At 41.6% G+C, this 16,573-nt stretch overlaps 1 long non-coding RNA gene across 14 annotated transcripts in view; it reads right to left on the bottom strand.

Moving 5' to 3' along the window:
• LOC136098868 (uncharacterized) overlaps positions 1-16,573 on the bottom strand; it is a 301,064-nt gene that overhangs the window by 271,170 nt on the left and 13,321 nt on the right. For 3 of the 14 annotated variants that reach the window (XR_011737614.1, XR_011737615.1, XR_011737612.1), the window contains exons 1-2: positions 6,300-6,568; positions 3,796-4,101 (exon numbers count right to left, since the gene is read on the bottom strand). This is a non-coding gene — a long non-coding RNA (uncharacterized lncRNA). Of the gene's footprint in view, positions 1-1,910; positions 1,973-3,795; positions 4,102-6,134; positions 6,220-6,299; positions 6,575-7,142; positions 7,165-7,467; positions 7,981-16,573 lie in introns of those variants that run through there. The other 11 variants (XR_011737607.1, XR_011737609.1, XR_011737606.1 and 8 more) reach the window with 10 other exon arrangements.

Below are 16,573 nucleotides of genomic sequence, written 5' to 3'. Positions count from 1 at the left end.
TAGAACCCTACCTCATGCTTCATAAATACTTTGTGACAAATTTCATGTTATGACAATGCAAGTCAAAAAATAACCAAAGAAAAAAATCAAACCAGAAATCTGTTAGCAAGTTGGAAAGCTTCTTGCTACATAAAATAAATACAATCAAGAGAAAGAAAACTATACTCCAGACACCATATGCCTCTTCCATGACATAGCTGATAGCATTTTACAGAAAGCAGCTCACATACTGGAAGCTTCCTTTTCATTATAAGTTTTAATGCAAGTATTTCTCAATCATAACTGTAATAAAATGTGATGGAGGGTGTAAACTGTCATACATCACCCCCAGATTTCAAGCAGCAACTCTCACCTTCTAGCCTCAGTCAACTTTCCTTTACTTCTACTCATGAAATTTACTCTCACAAACTAAAATAAACCATACTCCCATGCTTATACTGATTCTGTAAGAGTATTATACTTCAAGTTACCTGACAAGGTGACACAAAATTGAAAGCAGAAAAATAAAATTTAAAAAAACAAAACAAAACACCTTCATATTTGCAATCATGATGTTTACTATATGAAGCTCAGAAAATTCAACCAGCATCAAGCAAAATAAAGAGATGGGGGGGGGGGGAAAGTACACACCTGTTATAAATACCATTTTCTATGGAATCAAAGCTACAAAGACAGCTCCGTTCTAGAAATATGCCCTGTCCTACAGCTTCTACCTCACCTTCCTACTGAGCAACACAAAGTCACTACTTACCATACCATCCTCTTCATAATTACTCGACTCTTTGGACTGTTTGGGAGACCTTTCAGGGACTAACAATCGTATTTCCAAAAGATTTCTCCCATCATTTTACTCAAGAGTCAAACTGTGGCTCTGCATCCCGAGGAGGATCCTCTAGCAAAGCTTCTAGAGAAGGAAGCTCCTTTGCTCTACGCTGCCAACTGGAGGGATGAAAGGCAGCAGGCCCCAGGAAAGCATCCTTATCCCTGTTTTGTTTCAGAAACCGGTGGGGGACACACAAGTCTATGGAAATTTTTATCTCATTTCGTAATTCTGGAGCTCATTGACTGAAAAAAATAATTAAATGAAAGGAACAATCAAAGAAATCAAGTCTTTGTCACGTTTTCCTTTCTACCTCCTAAGTGTTCATTGATAAGAAGTTATTCCATATAACACCTCTCTCATGCACCAACTACAAAACCCCCTAAGTTCCCAAACCTGCTCTTTTCTCCTCTGCCCATTCCTCACAACTCCAACATTGCAATTCACCTACCCACAATACATTACAAAATCGCTTCTTGCAGACTATTAAATCTCCTCTGCACTTGTGGTCTGTTGACCTGAGACATCCCCATGGTTACTCTCTCCTCAGATACATGGAGCAAGACACTTTCTCATGCTATGAAGTACATTGGCTAAAAGACTTCCTTAACTGAGAACAGGGTTTGAAGGAGGAACCACTGCTCAGACTGTCTGGATTTCGTTTAATTTGGTTTAAGCATAAGCTCTGCTACCAACAATACATCACAGGGTAAGCTTGCGAGGGGGAGTTTAGAGCTCACCCCCAAGCCCATACTGCCCAGGACACCTGCAAGAACTTTCACCACCTTCCAGAACAGTCACAAGCAAAGCAAGTAATGGCCCAATTGTAACCAGAGACAAAACTCTAGAAAAACTCTTTCCACATGCTTTTATAGAATTACAGTTAGAGCTCACATACCTGAAACCCTCTTCTCAAGCAGCAGCTCCCAAGCTCCTGCTGGCCAGCCCTCACTGGAGGCAACCAGGCTTGATCCTGCCCCACTTCAGGCAGGTGCTTACGTCACCCCTCCCAGGGCCCAGGTGTTGCTCTTTCCCCACAACACTGAGCATCCATCCATTAACCCATCCATCCCCTCAGCCCCTGCCTCACCTGCTGTTGCTGCCCTTTCTCCTGGGGCCTGCTCCCAGACACAGGGACACTCCAGTCAGGGCCTGCAAAAAGTATTTTCACCATCTCTGTGCAAGCCTTGCAACAGCCTCACCTCCTACCGATGCAGCACTTCTATCAGTTGGGAACTACCGTGCTAAACTTTTCCTAGCTGGCCCTACTTTTCCTTTCTCCACAGGCCTAATCTCCAAATATGAGAATGCTTATTTTTGTTTTACTGGAAAAAGTCCAAAGAAATTTGAAGACGGATAAAGTGTATTCCCCCTCTTTAAATCTTAACAGTTTTGTCACCAAGTTATTAATGTTTGAAATATTCTAGGTGTAACAAACAGAAATATATCTAGTAATTTGTATAAAATGTCCTGGATCCTATGGCGATAATGAAATTCCATCTACATAAACTCTCAAATCAAGCTACGATAAGGAATTAACTGCCTTCTTCTCTGAGACAACACAAGATAGCAGCTCTAAATAATTTTATTCATCACAATCCATATATTATTCTTCTTTTCCTCTTTCCACATACAGTCCAAGACTTTTACTTTTTCGAGACTTCAAAATAAAGCCCTTCATGTGGCTAATTTAAGCCACACAAAGTTCAAAAATACTATAAATGTTGGACAAATATTAAGAATGGAAATCTAAAAGTGTAGTAATTGTATTCAGTAAGTAACAGAAAGCTTATCTTCAATTTTTAAAATAATTAACAGTAGTTCTTTTTTAAAATACAGTCGGAACCAGGAAATCAGGACCGTATTGCTTCTTATACCTTTGTTTACAACTGAAAAGGATAACAAGTGATTATTTGTTCAGATTTCTATTTTACTCTAAAGTAGGCCAGACAGCTCAGCACTTTTCTTAAGATTATGAATACTTGTCTGCCCTACATATGCTATAGGCTGGAACCAATCAGATGAGCTGAAACATGCAGCAAAACCAACTATTTCCATGTCATTCATTTTCAGCAATAAATAAGCAGTGCACAAAACTGGTATAAAAGGATCAGATTTTAAAGAGTTTTAAAATTTGTTTTGCAATTTTCATCGTTCACTAATGGGCTTAATGATTTCCTCATCATTGGCTTAACACAACCTAGATTCAAGAGTAATTTGTTATTCATCAATAACTTTTTCACATCTTATTTTCTCCACTAGTTTTAATTTCATTTCTGTACATCAGATATCTCACCTAATAACAAGAAAACTGAACACTGTCTTCATTCAATAGACTTTCACAGTACTAAGACATTCGGGATGCAAACACACTTTGCAAGAAGCCTTAAATCAAAACTTGAAAAACACATGAAACAAAAGAATTCCTTGAATTTTTAAGTGATACAGTTCTATTTGCTCTCTCCCCCACAGAAGCCATCCATAAGATTTTTGTTGCTATTTGGGAGAAGAGAGGTTAAATAACAGCAAGTTCGTTTATTGACTTAAACTCAAAATAGTAACAAGTCTTTAAACAAAGTCAGCTTTTTGGAAGATCGTGATTGTGGAAAATGCTTCATTTAAACTATTTTTAAAATATTTTTCTTAAAAGTTAACTAGTCTGATTTTTTAGAGCTCTTAAACACTCCTAGACCAAATGAAGTCATTACCCCGGCAATATCAATTAACTCTGAAACCAAAAATACTTTCATGTTCAGTTTTTCCTTCTATCTTTAAGATTAGAACATTGCCGAACCATTAGAAAGCCATTTCTGTCAAATTACACCACTCAAAACTATTGATAGGCATCAGCAGCAAGGCAAAGACCAAAAAAAAAAAAAAATTAAAGGTTACAAAGCAAGTTTGTTTAAGACAACAATGCGCTTAGTATTTTGATTTATGAGACATCGTACTTTTGCAACAGGAGAGAAGCATACCTTTCATCAGCTGCAGAACCTTGATGTCAGATGGCGATATAATCCAAATGGGTCACAGTAGCATTTTCCACAAAATCCTCAAGTTTCTGCAGGAAGCTCTTCCGCTTCTTCCAGGAGCCCATTAAGTTATGTACAAATCCAAATGGTTAAGGTGTTCAGCAGCTGCACAGTACAATTTGTACCACGTCAACCACCCCTGCAGAATCCTAAACTGCATTCCACCATCCAAAGAATAATGCAATATGGCACCCGTCACAGACTGATGTTTTGGCAATCATCCCATCCTCCTGACAACCATGTTTTAACCTGTTCAAATAAGAGGAAGAAGTGTTAGTTCAGCACAGGAACTCTGCCACACCATTTAGGGACTAACATACAAATAAAAAGTCACATTCTTCTGAATAATTTTAAATATGTATTTCTTCACAGATTTAGACACATCCAAAACCAAAAGCTTGGTTGTGGCATTTCACTATAAAAACATCACCAGGCTGGAATGCAACAGAAGAATCAAGCTGGATGCTGTTGCTCTTGTACTTTCAATGCTTTAAGAAAAGGGCTTTCATATTAAAGAAAGTGCTAAAATGCCAAGAAAGGAAGGTAATATAAAGGCTCTTCAACTGTAATGGAAGGTATTTCAAAACTCATAAAAAGAATAAGTCAATAAAAAAAGCCCCAAGTAGCAAAAATAAAACTCGTCAATCCTTTGAAGAAAAGATATCAGGATGGTGGAGGAGAGAGCCTAATAGTGGTCTTTCCTCCCCTTTTAGCCCCAGCTCAGTGTCTTCTCACAGCACCTCCACAAGCCATGGATACTGCAGCAAAGGTTTGGGCAACAAGCACTACTACTGACATTTGGCCCTGCAAGGAGCAAGCCAAAGCAGCCAAACCTGTGGCTGTCTGTGTTGGTACTCCTGCTGTGCTGTCCCTTTGGAAGTACCAACAGCAAATTTTTGCTTAGGTTGGAAAGGGGAATATGAGAAAGAGAGAAAAGTTTGAGCACTTTGCACAGGAGGGAACAGAGAATGATGTGAAAAGCAGCGTCGGGTCTGCCAAGCTGGAATGGGGGAAAGGGGAAAAAACAAACTTCCACACCAGAGACAAGGGAGACAAACTAGAAGAAGCTTTTAGAGAATGTAAGATGCAAGCGCACAGAGGTAAAGACAAGAAGAAAGGAGAAGTTGAACAACAGTGGAGGCACGGGAATTTTTGTTAAAAATTTTGAGTATGTAAAGGAGCAACATGCATGTAGGACAGAACACAGAAGAATAATTCTGGAAGAGGCAATAAGAATGAACTTTTATACTTGCTTCAAATCTGGGGAAACCTGAGCATATTTGCACACGCATGAAAAGAAAGATCCTAGCAAAAGAAGTTTTTCATGAGAAATGCAAGCAAGTATACAGGTAGAATTGGTGGAAAATGACCAGAATAAGAGGAAAATTTGCAATAATAGAAAGTGGAAAAGTAGACACTTCAGAAATTCTGAAAAGGGTAGATCTAACGAGGGAGAGGGAAAATTGGCCAATTAGGACAAGAAAACAACACAGGAAAGGAAAAGTAGTGGACTGGGATGAAAAAAATAGGAAAAGTGGCAGTTGTTACGTAGCACAGAAAAATGGAAGGGGAAATAAGACACCAAATTATTCAAGAGAATTAAGAAAAGTACGAAGAACACATGAGTAAGTTTTCTGAAGCTGCAATGCCTATTCTAGAAGGTGTGAATACTAAAAAGTATTGAACAAAACTCAAGGAGACTATTGTTTTTTCAAAGGGACGAAGGAGGCTGCACTGTACAGAGGAAGACAAGCCAAGGAAGGGCCAGGCTGGACTGACCCTTCCCACTGTCTCCCTCCACTATGATCAATGCATTTGGAAGAACAAAGTCCTCCCTCTGGTCCCTCCCCTCCTAAAATTGTCCGTCCGCACTTCTGCACACCTTGCTCCCCTGGGAAGGTCCCACAGCAGCAATGTGTGACCCTCTGTGGTGTCCCCATCCCCTCCTTGTCCAGGCTGGCACCCGGCAGAGCCTTCATCTTCCCCCTGCTGTGCTCTGCCCTGCCCAGCCCCACAGTCCCCACTCCTTGGACAGGACTCCCTACAAACCCAAGAAGTTCGCCCTATCTTCAGCTTTCTTCTGTCTCGACCCAGAAATCTCTCTGAGACCGCTTCCCTTCCTCGATAAAAAAAGGAAAAAAAAAAAAAAGTAATTTAAAACTCTAAAATAAAACGCAAAGCAGGCACAAGGAGAAGGCAAGACCCCCCCACCCGAGTAGTGCCCCCCAACCTGCATTACCGCAGCCAGGGCGGAATGACCGCCTTACCCTCCCCAAAAATACCTGCATGTGCTCCGAAAAGTACAAAGAAAGGCTCGGCCGGCCCGCAGCCTCCCTCCTCTGCGCACTCCCAGCCCAGAGCGCAGCTTGCGGGGCGGGGAGGCGGGGCGGGGGGGGAGGACGACGAGGGAGCCGAGAAAGAACAATAAACCCGAAGTCCAAACGTACCTTCTCCTTTCTTTAAACTGTGAACCCAGATTTCCTCACGAGCCTACAGCGGGGCTGTTTGCTTTTAGGCGGCGGGAGAGCTCGAAGAAAGTTCAGTAAATCTCTTTGGATAAAGTTGCCGAAGATGAGACAACCCGGGAGAGGAGAGGGAGAGATGGAGAGTTCATCCGAGTTTCTCCTTTTGTTCAAGTTGCCCGAGCAGACAAAGAGCAGGCAGCGGCGGCAGGTCCCCCGCGCCCCCGCTTCCCCCGCGGCCCGGGCGCAGCCGGGGTCCCGCACTGCCCTCGTCCCCCGCCTCCTCCCACCGCCGCAACTTTCCATCTTCTCCATCCCTCCTCAGCCCCGATCCAGTTTTCGGCGCAAAACTTGCCTCGAACTGAATCTCTGAGGGAAAAAAAAAAAAAAAAAAAAAAAAAAGCAAACTACAATTTAATTCAAGGCGGGGGGGTGGGGGTGGAAAGAGAGAGAAACATCTCTCGAATCATTATTTCCGGTAGATGCACCTCTTTGTTTGGATTCCCCCGGCTGTCATTGAGGACAAGCCTCTGGGTATCTGGTTTCGGTCAGTTTGATCTCCCGGAATGAGACGGACAAACGCAGGACATAAAGAAAAATAAGTTTTAAAGAAAGAAAAAAAAATCTCCGGAGTTGCGAAACTAACCCTTTTCGCATGGACACGGGAAGTACATAAATAAACAACTGAAGGGGAATTTGGGAAGACTGTTGCTTCTCCTCCTGCTCCTATTTGCACTTTTCTAGAGACCGTAACAAAAAAAGCCCCCCGAAAGCTCCTGGCCACGGCTCCGTGCCACCACCGCTGCGGCCAGCTCCTGGCATCCCTACCTGTTGCGTAAAGCTCAAAGATGGGGCCGACCGCATCCGTCCCAAAGAAACCAAAAAGGAAGGAGGGGGCCGACCACGGCCCTTTCACCTGCCCTCCGGCCACCCCCACGGGGACGGCTGCCACGAGCGCCGCCGGCAGCCACGGCGCGGCCCCGGGTGGAATCGTTGCTGCCCCCGCAACCCTGCCCAGCCCCCGACCACGGTCCCAGCCTGAAGCGACCGTCGGGGCGCCGAGGTCCCCGCCGAAAGTTGGCAGGGTGAGGCGGAGGGTTCGCGGCGGCCTCGCACCAAGACAAAAGAAGCGCGGAGCAGAGCTGCAACTCACCTTGGATGGAGGAAGGCTGGAGAGACACCTTCCGTCTCCCTCCTCCGCCTTTCCACTCCCCCGGCCCTGCCACGGGACAGGCTCACGCTGTGGGCTGGGACGTGGGCGTGAGTGGGTGCGCGCCCGGCTCGGCCCCGCCAAGGGTCCTCTCCCCGGCACTGAACAAAAGCGCGCGGGAGCGGCCCCTCCACCTCGCCTGCCTCCCGCCTCCGCCGGTACCTAACTTTCTGGTGTCCAGCCCGCGCCCCAGTGTCCCGGCCCCGCGCTCGGAAAAGGGCAAGGGGGAAGCGGGGCGGTCCACCCGGCTCCTCCCGGAGCGGGACCCGCACGTCGAGGCGGTGGGGTCGGGGCTGGTGGCAGGGCGGGAACGCTGCCCTGGGCGGGTGTGCCGCCGGGTGTGTGGGGGTGACGGATCTACCGCCCTTTGTCTGCTTGTAGTGTGTGTGCACGTAGAGGGGGGCTTTGAGGCTGCCCGTGCGTGCACGGTGTGTGCCACGAGTGTGTGCACTGCGTGGGCGTACACAGCGCGTGTCTTGCGTGGGCACCGTGCGTGTGTGCAGGGTGTGCGTGCAGTGACCGTGCGGGGTTCACGGCGTGTGCGCTCGGGGTGTGTGTGTGTGTGTGTGTGTGTGCGGGTGTGTTGGCACAGGTTCGGGGCAGCTCTGCGTGCCGTCCCTGTCCCAGAGACCCCAGCCCTCAGGTCTTGTTGGAGCAGACTGGCCAGGTCTGAGAGATGTCTCGATTGCAGCTTACTTGTTTTTTTGTTTTTTTTTTTTCCTTAAAAACAAAACAAACCTTGAGGGAGTTACCAGGAATTGGTAATTAATAGCAACCCACACCCGCCATGCTAGGACTGGTTTTTCAAAGTCGAAAAACAGAGGATGATCCTGAGACAGAAAAACAGGATGGGAAGGGCATAGTATTTATCTTTTGGTGTCCTGTTGACACGTCCTATAGCCCCTGCTCACCTGCATCCCTTCCTATTTCCCTTCAATTCACACTAGCAGCCCAACTTGTCCTTCCAGCTCTTTTTCCCCCTGCTCATCTTCTCTGGTTTGCGAAATTTCGTTCAAAACATTCCCTCCTAGACAACACCGTCAGACTCAAAGTCTAATTCTTCAAAACATTTAGTAACTCGCCTCTCAGGATCAACCTCAGAGAAACTGCCCCCAGCTCCTGCCTTCTGCCCCATCTCTTCCACCACTGAATGGGGTGTGAGCTGCTCTCAAACACCCGTTTTCCTATGGTCTGCTGCAAAGTGCTACATTGTTATTTTTCATTGTAGCTTTCTGATGTGAAATGATAATACACGACACAGTGTAACACCAGGTATGTGAAATGCCTCCCTGTATGCATTCTTCTTTACCATTCCTTTCACCTTACTTTCTCTTCTGCCCTTCTGCATTGTGTGCTCTGGAACAACCATCATAACACTTCTACAATTTCCTCCTAGGTTGTTTTCTACAGACTTTTTATGCTTTCCCTCAACTTCTGACTTTTTAATTAATCCTGGATATTCATTCTCTCCATTATTTCCATGGTGGTTTTATCCATCTTTCTTCTTCCACCTCTCCTCTGTTTTCTTAACCCTCCAGTTTCATGGGGGGAAGAGTGACGTTGGCTGCACCATAGCCCTTCCATTACTTCCATCCTTATTTTATCTCCTTTTTACAAGCACACTTTTAGTAATGCACATCGATGTCTGACCAACACATACTCTTGTGCTGACACATATGTATCTTTTGGCTAGGTCTCTTTCCCAGATGGCCCTAAGTCTGGTGGAAGAATGCGCATTGTGGCACAACCAGCAAACATCTCATGACTACTCTCAGCAGCATTTTCTAGAAAAGCACAGATTATACAGGTAGCACCTAGTTTCATGAGATTTTGGTTTTGTGAGATATCCAAGACACCTTACATGAAGGCATGGCTTGATGAAAGTTTGTGAGGACAGTGATTTGCCGGATAGCCTGTCAGCTGAGTTGGAGTTTGTAGGGCAGGTAAATGGGATCATCCACGTCCACTTCTTCTCCTACCCTTGCAAAGTGTATTAAAAAACAATCATAATTACCTAGTACAAACTGTGTTTGAACAATGTATGTCTCTATCTTATTATTTCATTATGAGGGATAAAGATTAACTTATCATTGAACCAGAGGCCACTGGTTGCCTAGGGTCCCATAATTGTGACCTGATTGCATCTAATATTCACAGACAGAAGACAGTCACAGTTGATAATATGTAGCTGAAGAGCTAACTGAGCAAGAATGAGAAATATTAGAAAAATTGATCAAAAGAGAAAAAAATATCAGAAACATTTCAACAAAAGTTCTGCTTCTAATAAAAGACTTTATTTGATAGGTAAAAGGCCATCTGCAGTCAAGACAATAAAATTTGGTTAAAATCCCTTTATGGTTCATTGGCCAGGTAAAGGCAAGAATTAAACATTACAAATTAATAAATAAGAAGCAAGAAGAAGAGAGCAATTGATGATAATTAACATGAAATAGAAATTACAGAGTGTAGAAAGTGATTTGTGAAAGTCAAAAATATTACCAAAAAAATTAACAACTGGAATGGATTGAATTCAAATAATTTTACAGCTAGTGAAAAATGAAGCATCTTCTAACAATGCTCATAGCCTGTCAGTGGACACAGTAACATTTTTAATTGCTATACAAAATGCACTAAATAATGATATCTGTGTTCTGGAAGTGGAAAGAAAAATATTGCACACAGATCGCAACCTACTCTTTGGTCTGTTGGTCATTGGAAAAGCTTCTGAGCAGCACCTAGTTCTGATAAATATTGAATATCTAGACCCAGATGCCTTGCACCTTAGTGTCAGAAAATACTTTGCACTGTGACATTCAGTGTAATAAATCTTGGAATGTCATGGAAATTATGAGAATCTATTGCCAGTGTTGTGCCAGTATGAAAAAGGGTGAGTAGAATGACCCAAATTACAATACTCCAATTTGTCTGACATTGGTCCCATCTAAAATAATGGAAAGCAGAGCACAGAATTAAACTCGGAGGAGAACTAAGCATAATGATTTTAAAGCAGTGTCCATTCCTATTTAATTCTTCTTTTAATGTTTGTATTTAGGTTTCACTGTAGCTGTAGGAGGAGTCCGGGTGTGGATCTCCCGACAGCTCCACATGCTGATGTCTGTTTTGAAGAAACCCATGATGGTGAAGAAATTCCCCACAGTGTGCCAACATCTAAATATTTCAAATAGTAGTGACCTGGTCTCTCTTGGCTCCCAAATAACTAGGACACAACCTAAACTACCTCTGTTTAGTTTTTAAATCCCTGATTCCCCCACTGTATAACCACTTTATTATTATTATTATTATTATTATTATTATTATTATTATTATTATTATTATTATTTCAATCTTAGATGTGTGATCTCTTTCTGTCTCCACATGGCTTTTATTTTGCTTTCCAAACCTCCTTTAGGAGAAGCTTCAGTGAAATTCACTCTAGACATAAATTTAGGAATTTTAAGATCAGAAAAGGTCATTAAATTACCATAAAAAAGGCCAAACTGGACATATTTTTCCTGGTTGGCCATCTTCTACTGAAGTCTAACTTTAAGAAAGGCTTTCCATTTTGATAAAACATTAAGTTATACATAGTCAACTACTTCTCAGAAGAACCAAGTCAACTACGACTATTTCTGTTAAAAAAAAAAAAAACAACAACAAAAACTTTCTTTCACTTTAAAACAAAATTTGTTTGGCTTTAGCTTCTAGTTACTTTTATTATTTTATGTCTTGCCAACACACTAAATTATCATACAGTTAATTTTATATATTATCTTTTATAAATTTCAGTCTTGCCTGAAAGCAAGACTGGCTGTGCAGGACAGGAAACCTTCCTGCAGAGATAATGCACTTACAGGATTGTTTTAATATCTTTGAAAGTTTACTTACATTAACTTGTTTAAGTTCCATTACATTTATCAAGAAAGCATACAATTGCTTGAAGTTCACTGTCCAAATGTTTTTGGGGGGGAGCTGTGACACTCACTTAACATTTGGATGCCACACTAATGGTAATGGTCATTTTGAAGTACACATGAGTGCCATAGCTTTCTGACTTCCTATATAAGTTGTGTTATGTTGGAAGTGGGGGGTGTCCAAAAGCACATCACCTGTGGAGGTCTGCAGACTAAACAGCAGGTGACTGGTTACCTGCAGTTTTCAAGGGGCTGGATTTGAAGACTCACACCATCCCTTCTGATCTTTGTTCCTGGCTGTGTGGAAGAAATTCACACTATGCAAGATCCACAGACTGCCCCAGAAGAGGAGGATTGGTTTCAGTTAGTTCTATTTTAATAGATGCCATAGAGGAGATTACAATCTTCAGGAGGGAACTCACAGAAATGTTAGCATTCATCAGCTACAGTAACTGAACTGCTTGTACTGTGAGGAAAGACTGCAAAAAGTTCTGTGTTGTTTGATCCTTTTTCCCTGAAAAAGCAACTACCACTCAGCTTCCAAAAGCATCTCAACATTTTGACTTGCTTATGAGCTTTTGGATGTTGCCATGTATAGGAAGACAGGCAACACAGCATAAGATCAGCAAAACGTGGCCTTTTGGCAGATAATTCAGAGCACCTTCTGGGTTTTGCTGTTGTAGCAATTTTTTGCTTCCCTTTTGGTTTTATTCTTCTATATGCAGAGGCTAATTTCACCATTAATCTCTTTTTCAGAAGTATGAATCAAATCGTTAGGTCAATCTACCCCTGTAAACATAAAGACCAAGACAGACAGCCTGCAAATGAAAGAATTGTTTTGGCATGAATCTATTCTTGTCTGGAGACACATACTCAGCAAATTCATAGGAAGTTTATTTTGGAAATGCATATGCTGGAAACATTTGCTTACAAAAAAACGAATCAGTATTATTCCTAAAGGGTAGAAAAACATGAGCTTTCAAGCACTGCATTCTTTTGAATCACCTAAAGGTTGTTCACAACATCCATACTCTAGAGGAACAAAATACAATTTGTAATTGATTCTCAACTACCTACATTTTCCTTATGTTTTTCCCTAAGCCAGAAAAAGTGTGGTGATATCTTTTCTGTTCTTCTTTTCCATCAAGTATCTATCTTGATCAAGACAAGGAAACTCTAAGTACACCAGAGCCGCTTTGTTCACCTCCCGTTATACCTTTTTTGTCCCATTTAACCCACTCTTTTCATTTGGCAAATCAGTAACTCACAGACCTGGTTCCATTTTAACTGTTCCTGCCACTTTTCCCTCCAGGGCTTGTGATTCTTGTAACTGATCTTATACAAGAATCCCTAGAAGAACAGATAATTCCCAAACAAATTCAAAGAAGTGTCCAGTTCAGCAACATGTTTGTGTATGATGGTTGCTATTGCAGTTGTCCCCTCTCTCAAGGGAATTTTTTTTATGCAAGCTGAACAAGAAGACCCATATTATGCAATTCTTAATAGACAGGGACAAAAAGATTATTTTTCCATATTCTTGTTCCACTTTAATCTATACACCATTATGAACACTACTCAAATAGAAGATTACTATAGTCAAAATAAGACCAAATGTGGGGAGTTCTGGTTTCAGCCTTACTTTCTTCTTCCTTCAAGTTTTAAAACATTAACTTGGACTTCTTTTTTCCTGAAAAATTTGATCTATTTGAGACATATTAACTCTGACTACAAAAATGATGTACTGTATAAAGATTATTTAATGTACACATACTGTCAAAATGGTTAGAAAAAAATTGCAGATTATTTTGAACATTTAAAACTAACATTTTGAATATATTGTTTTATAATATCCCTTCTTCTCACCTTCAGACAATGCTCCAATTATTTCTAGTTGTTTTACAATTTATTTAATTAATTATCCTCCTCTCTGGCCTATTTTGAAAATCGTAGCCTTTCTAGTTAATCACTTCTTTTAAGAAATCACCCCACAGTACTGACAAAGGCACTGGACTAGAATTGTAGTCAATATGATCTCTGTGATTTATAAATCTGTTCAGGCAGTCAGCTGAATATTCGTGAAGCACAGAGACTGTAAAATGCTTGTCTTGAATTCCCTCCTATAGAGAATATTCAGGACAATGACAGGAAAAGGATTTGAGTCCTACTTACAATCTTTGCCTAGTTTAACAGGGCTATGTGCACCTTCTTATGATATAAAACACCTGTTTGTAGCTTAACAGTATGTCTTTGGGCCTTCCTAATATGACTGGATAGATAGGCAAATATGTAATAGGCAGGGGTTTTGCGGCTGCCCCAAAATCTAATTTGGGAGTTCCCCATCTGCGCAGCCATAGGCAGTCATCTGAAAACACACACTTCTGCTTCATGTGGCGTGGGTGCAGCCCTCAAGAAAAAGGAAAATAAAACAACATAAAACAAAAAACAAAACACTCTATGACACAGCACATGCTTCTCCTTCATGCACAAAGCAACAGGAGAAAGAAACAGCCCAGAGAGAACAAAGATGCTCTGGACTCTGGGCATGCCCAGGTGCCAGTAAGGACCTGGGCACACCAGGTTTGTGCACCACTGGGGGAGGTCAGCCATTCCTGGGACAGCTGGAAAGCCCCAGAAGACAGAGGGAGGGAGCAAGCAGCCAAGGAAAGGGAAGAGGGTGAAGGACAGACTTTACTCCACTGCCTTATCTGAGCAAAGCCTTCTCGGAGCAGCAGGCTGCCAGGGCCACCACAAGGCTATCAGAGTCACCACAAGGCTGCCCTGCATGCTTCAGCACACACCAGCACAATAAGGTGTTTTTTTCTTTCATTCTGCACAATCACACATTCTCCTGGCCACAGATCCAGCAAGCCAGCCCAGCCTCCCTCCTTCAATTTTGGCCTGTGTGAGTATTGACCTCCTGTATCTTTATGTCTTATGAGTTTGACCCTTTTCGCAAGGAAATAGGTATGACAAAACTGTGGACATATACCTGCCATTGTGAAGGACGATAGAATATAATTTGTTTTTGCAAGAAATATCAAGGTCACTCTAAGCACAGAAATACTATGCCAGCTCTGGTAAAACCAGCATAGTAAATATAGACACGAGATAAACTAACTGTCTGGTTTTCCATTTCCCTGTGACCTCTATTACTGTTCTTTGTTCCTTTGCCTATAACCTCTATAATTACCTTTTTGGTCTGTCAGGTCAATATGATTATCAGTCTCAACACTGCCACTGCTCTCAAATTTTTCAAATGAAACCTCATTTGAAAAGTTACAACCCTATTTTGTTCATGAGTTATTCAAAATTTGTACCTTTGACTAGTACAGAATACTTTCTCTCAGTAATATATCCATATTAATAAAATAATAGCTAATCAGATCTATACATTTATTTTCCTTTTGTCACTGTTTAACTAAACAATTTACCTACCCTTCTAACATTTTTTAAAGCATATCTTTGTTTTCATAAACAGTTACTAAAATACAAACTCTACACTGAAAACCAGCATCTGGAGGAATTCCAGTCTTTAATAAAGTGAGTACTTGGCATAACTGAAATACATATAGTAGCAATGTCAGTCTGCTAAAATTTTAATTTATCTCTGTATTTAATGAGTAATAAGATAAGAATATACACAGACTCTCAACTAGATGTTGCTTGTACTCCCTCAAGAAAGTTGAGGTTCTGTATTGGCAACTGTTGCTAAAGCTGTAGACCGTTTTCCTTAAATCCATGATTCTGTAGTAGGGATTCAACCCAGTTGTCAGTGGAATGACTGAAAAAATCTCATTGATACCATTATTGATATGCTGACCCATATGCAAAGCCAAACAAAATATGCAGTTAGTATATAAAGAAAAACATGTTTTCTCCAGCCCCACTCTTGCAATCTCACAGGCAAGTGACTTCATGCATATGTGGCCAACTACTGCAGGAAAGCTGTATTTTGAGAGCCTCACTCAAGCAGATGGCAAGTTCCAAAGGCTTGAAATATGAAAACTTATTCCCAGAGTCTTTTTTGGTTTTTCCAGCTTTTCTTTGCCTGGTGTTATTTTTTAAGAAAATGTGACAAATTAAAAAATAATAAAGCTCCAACAAGCCTGTCCTCTTCAAATTTGGTACTCCACATGATGCCAGAGGTGTCACAAAAGAAAAATGTCATCTATAACGTGATTCTTTGGAAACAGATTAGAGAGACCCATAATCTGTCAGTAACCTCTGCTTATAAAGTCACATTACAAATTCTGTATTTATTCCACATAAACACACTACATTTCCAGATTCTGCCTCCACAAACACTGGGTAATTTATGAGGCACATCAGTCAGTAGCTATTCCAGATTAGACTCCAACTATATGTACATAAATATTTTCAATAATACATTAACAGGGACAGTAATTTTTTTTTTTTCCAAAGTGACATAAAGTGTGGGAAAGGGTAAAGAGAGACTGCTTAGTCAGTGATGACAGGAAAAGCCTAGAGAAATCACTATATGCATAAAAGGAGGCAAATATTTACTAGATAAAAGCCAGACAGGAGAAATTGCTACCTAAAGGCCGCAGCTGGTCTTCTCTGCAGATTTAAAGGATCAGCTACCAGACTGTAATTCCAAGAAAATCTCCTGTTAATGGATAAAACTAAACTATGCACTGTTCAGTGCAGGCTGGGCAGTGAGAAACAAGGTGTTTCTGACGGAAAATAAAAACTCTGGTTTCTCTAATTGCAGGCCGCTAGATTTTCTTCACTGGCTGTAGTTCAACGCACTGGTGTGATATGTGGCTGCATTCTGGTGGCAACTGGTGGCTCCCATCACCAGTTCATTTCATAGGTCACCAACCTACCATCAGATTGTAATGACTTCTGGCTATTTCTAACTGGGATTTAAATCAGTGACCTGAAGTAAAGACACTCATCCTATTACAAGCCTCCTGAGCCATCTAAATTCCAGCAGAGCATTTTTTTAAATTCTTCTTAAGCTTATTTCACACAGATACAAATGCTCACAGAAGATCTGAGTTGAGAAAGAGTCAGGCCCTAAATGTTGAGAGGAAGCCTCGTTCCTCTTTATTGAAAATTCTAGAAACCTCTGGTTTTTGCATTATTCATTCACTAAACCATCTATGTGTGCTATG

Source organism: Patagioenas fasciata, chromosome 2 (genome assembly GCF_037038585.1).
Source record: "Patagioenas fasciata isolate bPatFas1 chromosome 2, bPatFas1.hap1, whole genome shotgun sequence".
Lineage (NCBI taxonomy): Eukaryota > Metazoa > Chordata > Aves > Columbiformes > Columbidae > Patagioenas > Patagioenas fasciata.
This window is presented reverse-complemented; position numbering and strand designations above follow the sequence as displayed.